Source organism: Lissotriton vulgaris, chromosome 7, assembly GCF_964263255.1.
Source record: "Lissotriton vulgaris chromosome 7, aLisVul1.2, whole genome shotgun sequence".
NCBI classification, from domain to species: Eukaryota; Metazoa; Chordata; class Amphibia; order Caudata; family Salamandridae; genus Lissotriton; species Lissotriton vulgaris.
The window spans coordinates 1435715733-1435727699 of record NC_141695.1 but is presented as its reverse complement, the minus strand read 5'-3'; the positions used below and the strand labels follow the sequence as shown (position 1 = coordinate 1435727699).

At 44.9% G+C, this 11967-nt stretch overlaps 1 protein-coding gene across 1 annotated transcript in view; it reads right to left on the bottom strand.

Annotated features, from left to right (window-relative positions):
- VSTM2L (V-set and transmembrane domain containing 2 like) overlaps positions 1-11967 on the bottom strand; it is a 374939-nt gene that overhangs the window by 20991 nt on the left and 341981 nt on the right. The gene's annotated exons all lie outside the window — the stretch shown is intronic.

Here is an 11967-nt window from a genome sequence, read left to right as displayed (position 1 = left end):
GCGGGGTGGGAAGAAGAGAGAAAGGGAGAGAGCCATTAGTGCAGGTACATCGCTAAATAAATTCGCAAAGGGGGTGCCCGTCGCGTGCACGCATGCCCCAGAGAGTAATGTGCTCTTGAAGGGCCACCTGCCCCGTAAATGGCCTGAAAGGCTGCAGTGCGCAGTAAGGAGCAGTCGAGGGGACAGGAGAAGGCGTCTTTTCAGGAGTGGTGACAACCTGTGCATTACAAAAGAGGAAGGGGAAAGGCATACTTTGAAATGCCACAAATCACAGTGGGTAGTGCCAATATAGCAACTAGGCCATTAGTCCTGAATTAGGGAGAGGTGGGAGTAAAGGCTACACTCATGTCCAATGAGTGAAAGGCTCTTACAAAATGGAGGCCTAAACTTTTCTTCAGACACTTTACAAGTGCCTCTAAATACCACAAATTGTTTCTCCATACACTTGGCATAATCAGGGCTCGAGTCTGGGTACCACGCGGGTGGACTGTGTCCCCCCACTTATTTTACCGGGAGCTTGATAACTGGAGCAAATGGAGCCACACATTCACTCTTTGGTCTCTCTGGGGCGAGATATCGCCCCAGAGAGGCCAAAGAGTGAAGTTGTGGCTCCATTTGTTAAGGGGTGAGGGAGGGGAGGCAATGAGTCTGATGGTGCAAGCCACCTTTTGTGACGTCACTTCCTGTCGTGAAGTCGGCTTCCCCCCACTTCTTGTTTTAGGACTTGTGCCCTGGGCATAATCTGCTTTTACATGCAGACCTGAGCATCAGGAAAATGTCTGTGAAGTTAACAAAGGTACATTTCAAGAGACATGACTGTGTTACTTACCGGTAATCTTCATTACTCCGAGTCCAGGTCGTCCTCGTCACTCTTCTTTACCCTATGAGCAATAACTCTAATGAAGAGCCACAGTTTACTTATCCAAGTAAGTTTTAATACAAATAAAACGGCAATAGGGCTTCCATAATTCCTGTGGTGTTCCCCCCCCCCCCCCCTCCACAAAGCTACCACAACCACTTCCTGTCAGCGGCTCCCAATCTAATGAAGTCTCAGTTACAATGAAACTCAGTTGGACCATCCGGTCATCATGAGAAATCTTCTCTGATGCTTCCTCCTGGTGCACATAGCTGGTGAGGCATTGTTACTTCACAGAAAAACAAGTTTACTATAAGGAGATAACACATTAGCATTTCTTGGATTTTACATGCTTAATTTTCAAGGTCCCATTGACTCCCTTGTTTGCATTATATTTTAGACTGTAATTGTTGTACGAGAGAAACACAACAAAAAACATAGACCTTGACAGATTTTTCTGTAAGACAATCTTCTGGGAAAAGGCTACAATTAACCAGTGGTTTGTCTAAAAACGGTAATTCCCAGCTTAAGACAGTTTTAAGATGTTTTTAGTTGACCTAATACATTATTATGGCTGTCATTTCTAGCCTAAAACAGTTTGAGACTGTCTTAACCCAGAGGATAATCTTTGGAAATGAAGCTTATGTATCCCGTCGAGGGTGAAAATGAAATGATTGGGCGAGCATGGACAATAAACTCCACAATCAGCGGCCATTACTGAAGGGATTAATAGAAGATTAGGTTTGCATGGTTCTCTGCATTCAGCATTAACCTCTCTCTGACTCCAGGAAAATGTATACTTACCTGGATGGTGAGCTCTCTCACTGACTCAGTGATGCAGTGATTTTGCAAAACGTAAAACTCCCTACACCGCTTGGTCACCGATTCAGAATCCACTGAGGTGGGTATTGATCAAACAGTGTTGCAGTCTGGCCTCCAGTTCTGACGTCTTTGTGAGAATTACATTTAAGGGGTAGGGATGCAGTTCCAAAGTATTTCTCTTGACCACCTCTGCAAGGAGGCCAATGGCTGATTGGGCATGTCGTACCAATCAGCCATTGGCCTAGCTCCTTCAGAGAAAAGAAGATCCACAGTGGTGCGCCATCCGTAAAGGATCAGACTGCAATTTGTTCTCCGCGAGGCACATTTTTGAAGATCCAACATCCTTTAGCTTTACCCCAGTGAATAGAGACACTTGGGGTGCTAAGGTGTGCTATGGCACACATTGACTTAATCAATGCCTGGTTCTAGTGGTACATGCATGCAGTTTGAGACAGGCGTTTGAACAGATACCTAGGTATTGTAACCATCTTGGCGACCCAGTCACCTCTGCAGCTCTCAGTGTTTCTCAAGGCCTCATACACTACAGATTACCAGTCAACAACTCAAATTCTGAGCATTTAGTAAAAGCTTTTTGTTGGAAATAGGTGAAGATAGATGACAGGATACTTCTAGTTGATTACATGTAGATTTATTGTAGGACATAGCTGAGTACAAAACCTCGCCAGCTGACCAGACCATCAACTGACACTGGTAGAACACTCTGGTACAGATTAGAACACACACAGGTATTCTGGGAAGCTGAGAAGGTGAAAACACTGAGGAAGGGCTAATGACTACTGTCAGCCATATTACAAGAAGAATCAATATACAACACTTTTCTCTCCATCCATTTTTCTTATGAGCTTGCCGCTCCCATAACCAATGGTTGGCAAATACCAAAACAGTCTAGTCTTGATTCCACTGCATGCCACTCTCTTCCATCACCCAACACTTCCTGTCTCTGCATCCAACTCTTGCAGATTCTTTATCACCCCTACCCTCTTCCCTTCTCACTGTGTTCCTTTATTTCTCTTCCTCCTTTTAACTTCCTTTTCTGCTTTTTTCTCTCCTGGTGTGGGCCAAAGTCTGATGATTAAAAATATGTCCTGGTCTCCAAAAATGAGTGCCAATCCCCATCAACGGCCACCATCAGCACAAATTGAGCAGAATAGCTTACATTTCAATACACGTCGTTATGATGGCATATAGGTGCACAAACAAACCTTGCAAAAGTTTTACATAAGGATTATTTATGTTTATGATTGTGTTACAAGCTTACACAAATCCGCTGCCTTTGATCTGTCTCTGGGACCCAGAATGGAGATCTTGGACTCATCTTCAAGCCTTGTGAAGTCAGTGAAACTGCAGGGGAATTCCTCATAGCAGTAACTCTGTGTTCTCTCCTTTATGAGTCAGTGTATCTTATGTTATACCTGATTAAGGGCACATTGGTAATAATGTTGCCTTCTTCCACTTTTCAGGTCTCTCTGCACAACCCTCTTTTGCTCTTCTGTTGGTACTCTCTTACTGTATACATGGTCTTTAGTTGCCTCTGTTGGGGGTTCTTAACTGTCATTAGATATGTCTTGAGGCAGTACATAGACATTGCTTACTATTGATGTTTTTCATGTGATTGCTCGCTTTCTAAAATGAGAGTTTTTTAAGCTTGGGTGAAATGTTTCTTACGCCTGTGTAATCTTACGTAATTTCCAGCATTTTGCGCTACTTTTCTCACACAAAATGTCCCACATTATGCCATTCGGCCAGATCACATAATTTCAAGTCCATTTGGGTTAAAATCCTATCAAAGGAGTATGGGAAGCATGTGAATGAATAGAACGCCAGTGGCTGTTGTTCCCAGTACGTGTTTTTCTGTCATGAATCCCAGATTTGTATTTTATGTAATTTCTCAGAAATTTTGTGTAATTAGACAAAGGGAAGTCACCCAAATTTCACATTTTGCTCTGTTGTCAGGGCTGCATTTTCTACTTGGTTATTAGGCCTCTGTATGATTCTTTTGGCAGCAGGTTTAAGTGTTTATTTTTATGGGAAGTTGGTGTCTCAGCCTCTAGTGCGTAGTGGTTTTCTCCAATGACTGGGTGGTTCCTGTCTGCTTTTGCTGAGCTTACCGCGTCAAATGCAAAGACAACAGAGTGATGGATGGTATGATTGGATTAATCTAAGCCACTGGGAATTGCTTGGGGTGCATCCCAATCCAATGTTTTTTGCCCACCATGCCACCTCAGTTCGGACCCAGCCATATGCAAATCAATCTCGACCCTACTCCTCATGGGAACAGTCCTGCCATGACTGCCAGGCCAGGTCCTGCCAGAATCGCAACGCAAGCAACCCAGGGACGGTTTCATCCTTATTAGGGCTCTTCGTCCTGGTATAGCTTGGTTCCAGTGGCACAGTGAGCCCAGGACCCACATTTGGGCATACCCATTGTATTTAGGGCATTAAATGCTAAAACAAAAAGGTGATGCATGGAATTCTTGAATTAATCTCAGCAGTTGACAATCGCTCATGGCCCATTCCAAAGTGGGTCAGGTATGCTCAGATGTAGGTCATATGCACACTGTGTCACTGGAACCAAGCAAATCCCAGCTGATGAGCCCCTAACAAGGCGGAAACCGATCCTGGGTTGCCTATGTTCGGGTTCAAGAAGGACCTGACCTGGCAGTTCGGGCTGGACTGCGCCCATTGTAGCGGGGTCAGGACTGATTTGCATATTATTTGGATCCAAACTGAGGTGGCATGGTGTGCAAAATAACAATGGACTGGGATGCGGTCCTAGTAATTACCAGTGGCTGAGATTAATTCAAGCATTCCATCCATCACTTTTTTGTATACTCTTGTGTGTTGTCCTAAGTGGGATGGGTATGCCTAGAAGTGGGTCCTGTGAACACTGTGTCACTGGAACCCCGATATACCTGGCTGAAAGCCCCACAACAACAGTGAAACCGGTCTTGGGTTGCGTGTGTTCATGTTCAGGGAGGATCTGTCTTGGCAGTTCATTCTGGACTGCTCCCACTAGACCAGGGTCAAGACTGATTTGCATATGGCTGGGTCCAAACTGAGGTGGCATTGTGTGCAAAATAAAGATGGACTGATATTCGCCCTGAGTGATTACCAATATCTGAGATTAATTGAAGCATTCCATCCATTACTTTTTTGTATACTTTTGTGCGTCACCCTAAGTGGGATGGGTATGCCCAGACATTAGATCCCATGCACATTGTGTCACTGGAACCAAGCTATACCCAGCTGATGAGCCCATAACATGGGCGAAACCAATCCACGGTTGCTTGTGTTGTGCTCTGGTTCAGGGAGAACCTGGCCTGGCAGTTCAGGCTGAACTGTTTCTGTTGGAGCAGGGTCAATGCTGATATGCATATGGGTGTGTTAAACTGAGGGGGCCTGGAGTGTAAAATAACAGTGGACTACAATGCAGTCCGAGTGATTACCAGGGGCTCAGATTAATTCAAGCATTCCATCCATCCCTTTTTAATATACTTTTTAAGTGTCACCCTGAGCTCGCCGGGTATGCCCAGCAGTGGGCCTTGTGCACACTGTGTCACTGAAACCAAGATATACCTGTTTCATGTGCTCATAACAAGGGCAAGATCTATCCTGGGTTGCTTGTGTTTTTGTTGAGGGAGGACCAGGCCTGGCAGTTTGGCCTGGACTGCTCCAATTGGAGTGGGATCAAAACTGATTTGCATATGGCTGAGTGCATGAGGTGGCATGGTGTGCAAAATAATGATGGACTGGGATGCAGTCCGAGTGATTAACAGTGGCTGAGATTAAGTCAAGCATTTCATCCATATGTTTGTTGTATACTTTTGTGTGTCGCCCTAAGTGGGACGGGGTATGCCTAGAAGTGGGTCCTGTTCCCACTATCACTGGAACCAAGCTATATGCAGCTGATGAGCCCATAACAAGGACATAACCAGTCCTGGTTTGCTTGCTTTCTGGTTTTGGGAGGAACTGACCTGACAGTTCGGGCTGGACAGCTTCCATTGGAGCAGGGTCCAGTGGCTGGGTCCAAACTGAGGAGTCATAGTGAGCAAAATAATGATGAATTTTAGCACATTTCCAGATTTACCATGAGTGTGAGACCCAGGAATGCGTCAACATGCTACACCTTCCCAGGTGAGGCATAAAAAGGAGAAATGTGTTTATTTCTCTTCTATATGTGCTGAACGTAGAAAGAGGAAAAAGTCTTAGAGGAGTGTTTTTGTGCAGGAAGGTGTCCCTGTGCAAAAGAATCCTGCCTACTATGCAGGCACGGGAGTCTGTGTTAGCCCAATGAAGCACATTGCACGCCAGTGTAAGGAGAGGATAGGATTATGCCATGTAATATTAAGTATGATGCATCCCTGCCTTCTCCATTTTATGCAGCACAGCAAGGTGTCTTGCTGCATTGTGTTACATGAAAGTTTGATAAATATGGACCTTTATGTCCATGTGTTGCCCAGAAATGGAACTATAAAGAGGTGGTTTGACAGCTTAAGTTACTAGTCATGTGCTCAGCTTTTTCAGGGGTCTGGAAACACTCGCATGGCTGTTTCAGATAATTTTCACTAACTTGTGCAAAGTTTTCCCAGCAGTTTAATGTAATGTTCAAGTAAGCACAATTAACAGGAAAGTCAATACTTTTCTGGTTTATCTTAAACTTCTTGTAATTTGTTTTTATTATGGACTTTTCCTGGAAATATCTAGATTCTGCGCCACACAAGCAAGTCCAGAAGCACCAGAGATTTCTGAGCAATAATCAATGAGGTAAATAAGGCCCAACTCCTACTTATAATGCAAACAAAAGTGAGGAGGTTTTGGGCACTTTTTCCTGCGCAATCATTACTCTATTGTGCAAACAGAATCAATGGAAACCGCACCACGCAATCAATGTAATCTTCACATCATCAAGCAAACAGAAAAATTGGAAACAAATTTGTGCAAAGTTACCAACCTCCATCCAATGGTGCAGCCAATTGCAGCTGCATCACTGAATGTGGCAACCTTTTAGAGTTAGTTCACACCCTCCATACTGACACTAAGGGCCCCATTATGATGTCGGGCGGATTGCCCCCGCCAGGCTGGCGGTGGCTACCACCAGCCTGGCGGGGGCAATCCGCCCGACATCCAGGCTCGTTTCCCCCCTGCCATATTAGTATGGCGGGGAGGACCTCAGCGGACGGCAAGACCGTCCGCTGCTTTTCTGAGCCGGTCGCCTTGCTGCCGGGGCGGAAAAGGAATATATGGTGGCGGTGTCTATTAGACACCGCCCGCCAAATTACGATGGGCTTGGGCAGGTGCCTTTCTGTGGCAGCGATGCTGCCACGGAAAGGCATGCGGTCTTCACTTTGGGGGCCCCCTGCGGGCCCCCACAGTGAAGGAGGGGTGTGGGGTGCCTGTGGTACACCCCTGCATTTGCATACACAATGCGGTAGGCACCGCACGGTGCCTGCCGCATTGTGTATGCAAATGCATACATGCATTTATGGCATTATGGCGGGCGGTGCAGAGTGCACCGCCCACCACAATGTTATAAATGAAGGGCCCCCACTGTGGTGGCCGCATCCTAATTCCACACATGGTACCCCCGCCCTTATGGCGGGCGGTCCCTAGTCCCGATAGGATTGCGGGCGGACTAAGTCCGCCCGTCATCCTAATGACCCCCTTGGTGTAGAGTTCTATTGGGTGGGAATAGGTTTTTTTTTCACAAGCTATCCATACCACTAATGGGTTTAAAACAAGGGTATCTGCTTGCCCCCTTCTCTTCTCCCTATATATTTCTGATCATCCTGTTCATTTGGCCCAAAGCGAGGGTAATGTGCAGCTGGTTGGGGGAAAGCCTATTGTGTGTCTACTCTGTGCAGACAACATAATACTTTTTTATCTTACCACAAAAGATTTAAAAGCTGTCTGCCGACACTCCAAACATTTGATGAGGCTCACTATTTGAAGATCAATGTATCCAAAAGTAAAATTAAGTGTATGCATGGGAGAAAGAAGCCCAAATATGGACATTTTGTATGCTCAATGGGTGGTCAAAAATTGGAAATTGAAAAATCGTATACTTTTCTGGGGAAGATAGTGTGCAGAAATCTAAATGATGAAGCCCAAATAGAAAATAATATGCCTAAAACCACTTCACAGGCTAAATGTCTAGGCTCCCCTTATAGGGCCACATTGAGAACACATTTTGCACTTTTACTGGAGGTTTATCGTGCTAAGATTCCAGCATGCTTATCATATCGCACAGAATTGATTGATGTATTGAAATGGTGCTTTTTAATACTGTGGAATGCAGGTCTCAGTTAACCAAGCTCTTTTTTTCCTTCTTTCTTTTTTTCTGTGGCTGCTTTAAGGTTAGACTTTTGGTTGAGAAGTCCTTTGGCGTAGGGCCTCTCAGGGGTGGTGCACTGGGCCATGTGCCTAGTAAAGAGTGATTAAGGTACACTTAGGTTCTGGCTACGAAAATACATTTTAGATGGCCCAAAAGAAAATTCATTAATTTACAGAAATTTTGTGACTGCAGCAGATCTGCTGCAATTAGACCATTCTCTGATTTTTACTTTGACGCCGCAACAACTAAAAGTGACTCAAAAAAAGGCCACCTGGTCCTTAGGTTTTTGTATGGATAGTGAGGCCTATATTTTAAAGAGGGGTCACCATCCGGCTGTTGATTGGTGTTTGATAAACAAAGTACAGGCTAATATTTCATGGAATCTGCTCCATGGAGTGTGCAGTTTCTAGGTACTGCTCAATCAATCAATCAATCAAGAGTATTTGTAAAGCGCGCTACTCACCCGCTAGGGTCTCAAGACGCTGGGGGGGGCTGCTACTGCTTCGAAAGCCAGGTCTTGAGTTGCTTCCTGAAGGAGAGATGGTCCTGGGTGAGTCGTAGGTAGGTGGGGAGGGTGTTCCAGGTCTTAGCCGCCAGGTAGGTGAAGGATCTTCCTCCGGTGGTGGTTCTGCGGATCCGTGGGACGGTGGCGAGGGCGAGACTGGTGGAGCGGAGCTGGCGGGTTGGCATGTAGAACGTGAGGCTGTTGTTGAGGTATTCGGGGCCCAAGTCGTGGAGAGCCTTGTGTGCGTGGGTGAGGAGTCTGAACGTGATCCTTTTGCTGACGGAGAGCCAGTGCAGGTCCCTCAGGTGGGTGAAGATGTGGCTGTGTCGGGGGATATCCAAGACGAGTCGTGCTGAGGCGTTCTGGATGCGCTGGAGTCTTTTCTGTAGTTTGGTGGTGGTCCCAGCGTAGAGGGCATTCCCGTAGTCCAGACGGCTGGTGACGAGGGCCTGGGTGACCATTTTCCTGGTACCAGTGGGGATCCAGCGGAAGATCTTACGGAGCATGCGGAGAGTGTTGAAGCAGGAGGAGGTAACAGCGTTAACTTGCTTGGCCATCGTGAGGGAGGAGTAAAGGATGAAGCCCAGGTTGCGTGCATGTCCGTGGGCTTGGGTGGGGGGGCCCAGAGGGCCCCCCACCCAAGCAGGGCATTCTCCCTTTAAATCCCCTCTTCGCAAAATGGTATGGCTCATCATTCACTTTATGTTCCTCCAAATGAAATATTTTGTAACAGAATTTTTACATTTTTAAAGTGTTTTTAAAGTTATATGAAGATGTACTAGTTTGTATATCGTAGAGGTTGATAGCGTTTCCTAAGTGACCATTCTTTAACTCTTATGTATAAGCTATTTGAATTGTTTTATTACTACTTGGTGTTATGCAAATCAATTTTTTATATAAATCTTAAATCCTTGCACTGACGGCACGAAAGATACTTTTTAACCCCATTTTGTATATCATGTTGCTGCGTGCTGGAATTTTGTTAAATGAAAGTTTTTAGAACGCTGGATATTTACTATGATTGTTGTACCTTTGGGTGGGTTGGTGCATTTTACAATGTGTATTCAAGTGTGAATTAGAATTTTTATTTTTATTTATATGCCTGTAATTTTGAGGTTTTATGTGATTCTCTTCGGAGTTTCGTAGCATAAGTAAATAAATAAATGTGAAACTTGATGAGGTATGTGATAGTATAAATGACAGATCTGCCCCAAAGGGACAGTTGTTTAGATAACAATCCTGTCACTAAAACAACAGAAAAACAGGGTGAAAATACAGAAGAAGCCAGGACTGAAAATGCCGAGCGCAAAACCTGGTGTAAAAGAACTCATACTCAAGCCACTTAATGGTCAAAAATTTGATGGTAGAGCAAACATTGAGCCCCTTTGAGTCTTTCATAAGGAATAGCTGAACGGATGAAGCACCTGGACCCAATGGGCTACCAGCAGCCCTATTCAAGGCAACCCCAGGGCTCTGGTAAAAAAAAAAAAACTACATTACAGAGTGGTGTGCCTTCAACAGACAGAACCAAATCATGGCGAGGATCAATAATCCATATGATCTTTCCAGGGGTGACAGAAGTGATGCAGAAAATTATCGAGTAATTGCACTACTTGACACTGAAGAAGAGTACTTCACAAGTCTAGTATTGCAAGACTTCCAAACATGAGTAGACAGACAGGCATCAATCCCATGGAGCTAAACTGGATTCCGAGCAGGCCGAAGCAGCACACTTTCAAACTTTGCAGCCCTAATCCTCTATATTGAAAATTGGAAAAATCAACACTTCATGCTTGTTCATTGACTTTAAGGCTGCATTTGATAAGGCTCCATGAAATTTTCTTTGGAAAAAACTTACCGGTATGGGGATCCCCATAAAATTAGGAGAACAATCCACCTTCTCTACACCAAAACTTGGCTTCGTGCTAAGTTGGGAGATGGCACCAAGCTGTCCAAGAAACTTTACACAAGGTTGTGGTTCAGCCTAAATACTGTTTAACATCTATATATCAAGCCTGTCCACAAAACTAGACTTCATAAATGTGCATCCTCCTAGATTAGGGGGTGTCCCCTCACCCACATACGCTGATGATCTACTCCTAATGAGATTAACACCTGTTGGGCTACAAAGGCTTCTGAATGCCCTGCTCTCCTTCACAAAATGTTGTGAAATTGAAATCCTCTATAAGAGAAAAAAAAGTGAAATTTGGTAAAAAAATATTTTTAAAACAATGGGATCATGGACAGGATCCAACTAACAATCTAACGAAATTGTAAATACTTGGGGATGGTTGTCGATTTAGGAGGTACCCTCAGCCCTCATAAATGAGGTCCAAGGCTAGCTCCCTGATCTCAGGTTTCTGTACTCTTGCAAGATGATCAAAGACCCTATTTCATGGCAGCAAAACTGCTCCCCACAATCACGTATGGGTGTGGGCTAATTGTTGGAAAGGCAGCAAGGTTATCACACCGCGTAATTGTAAAAGCCTATTGATCAGTCTTCAAGCTATCAAAATTGTCTTCACAAGCAGCAACTCCAATTTCAGCTACGTCTAACAAAACAGGCTCTGGCCGGAAAAAGGTTATTTTATAAAGATGTTCCATAGATTAAAATCAGCCGAGGAAAATACGCTTGCTGTATAATTTTTGTCAGAAAGAAGCAGAATTCAGTGCCCTCATTTAGCCGCTTCTTACATGACGCCGCTCCAAGTCACCAAACTATGGCCCACACAGGTAGCAGGTGGTGAGTTCAAAAGGATACTAAACAAAGCAACAAGATCACTGTCTATGCAGGAAGATAAAGCAATACTAGCGAGGCGGGCCAATGCTTGGCAAGTGATAAATTCTTGTAAGCTCTTAAAACCACAATGCTACTTCGATTTTGGCTACCCATTTTATATTAAGCTCAAGTTTATGCACCTCCGCCTAGGAATACAACCAACTTTTGACTGTCTCCTGGCTTGGGTAATAAATGCTGAGTCCTCAGAGTCTAGACTCTGTGGCATAGGAAATAAGACCCTAATACTTGTACTCTGCATATCTCCGGCGATGCTACCTGAGCGCAGGAAGTTACTACGTGGAGCTTTTAATCAATTTTTTGTGCGTATGCGCAGGGAGGCTACCATCGCTGCCCTCAATCCGGAAATAGCACGCCTAAACATTCCAGCAGTAAATTTCATAGAAATATTTTAAGCTAGAATAAAGTCCAATGTGAGGGCTGACAGCTGTAATACCTGCATGGGCTAATGGTCCACGGTGGGAAATTGAACATCCCAGGAAGCACTGTCACCAGGGTCGGATTGGTAAGGCAGGCACTCAGGCAATGACTGAGGGGCCGGTATCCGAGTTCCAGCTGTGGGCTGCTTTTATGGGCAGCCTGGAGGAGCCGATTTGGGTGGTGTGTCTGTTGTTCAGATGCCGCCAGCGGCCCAG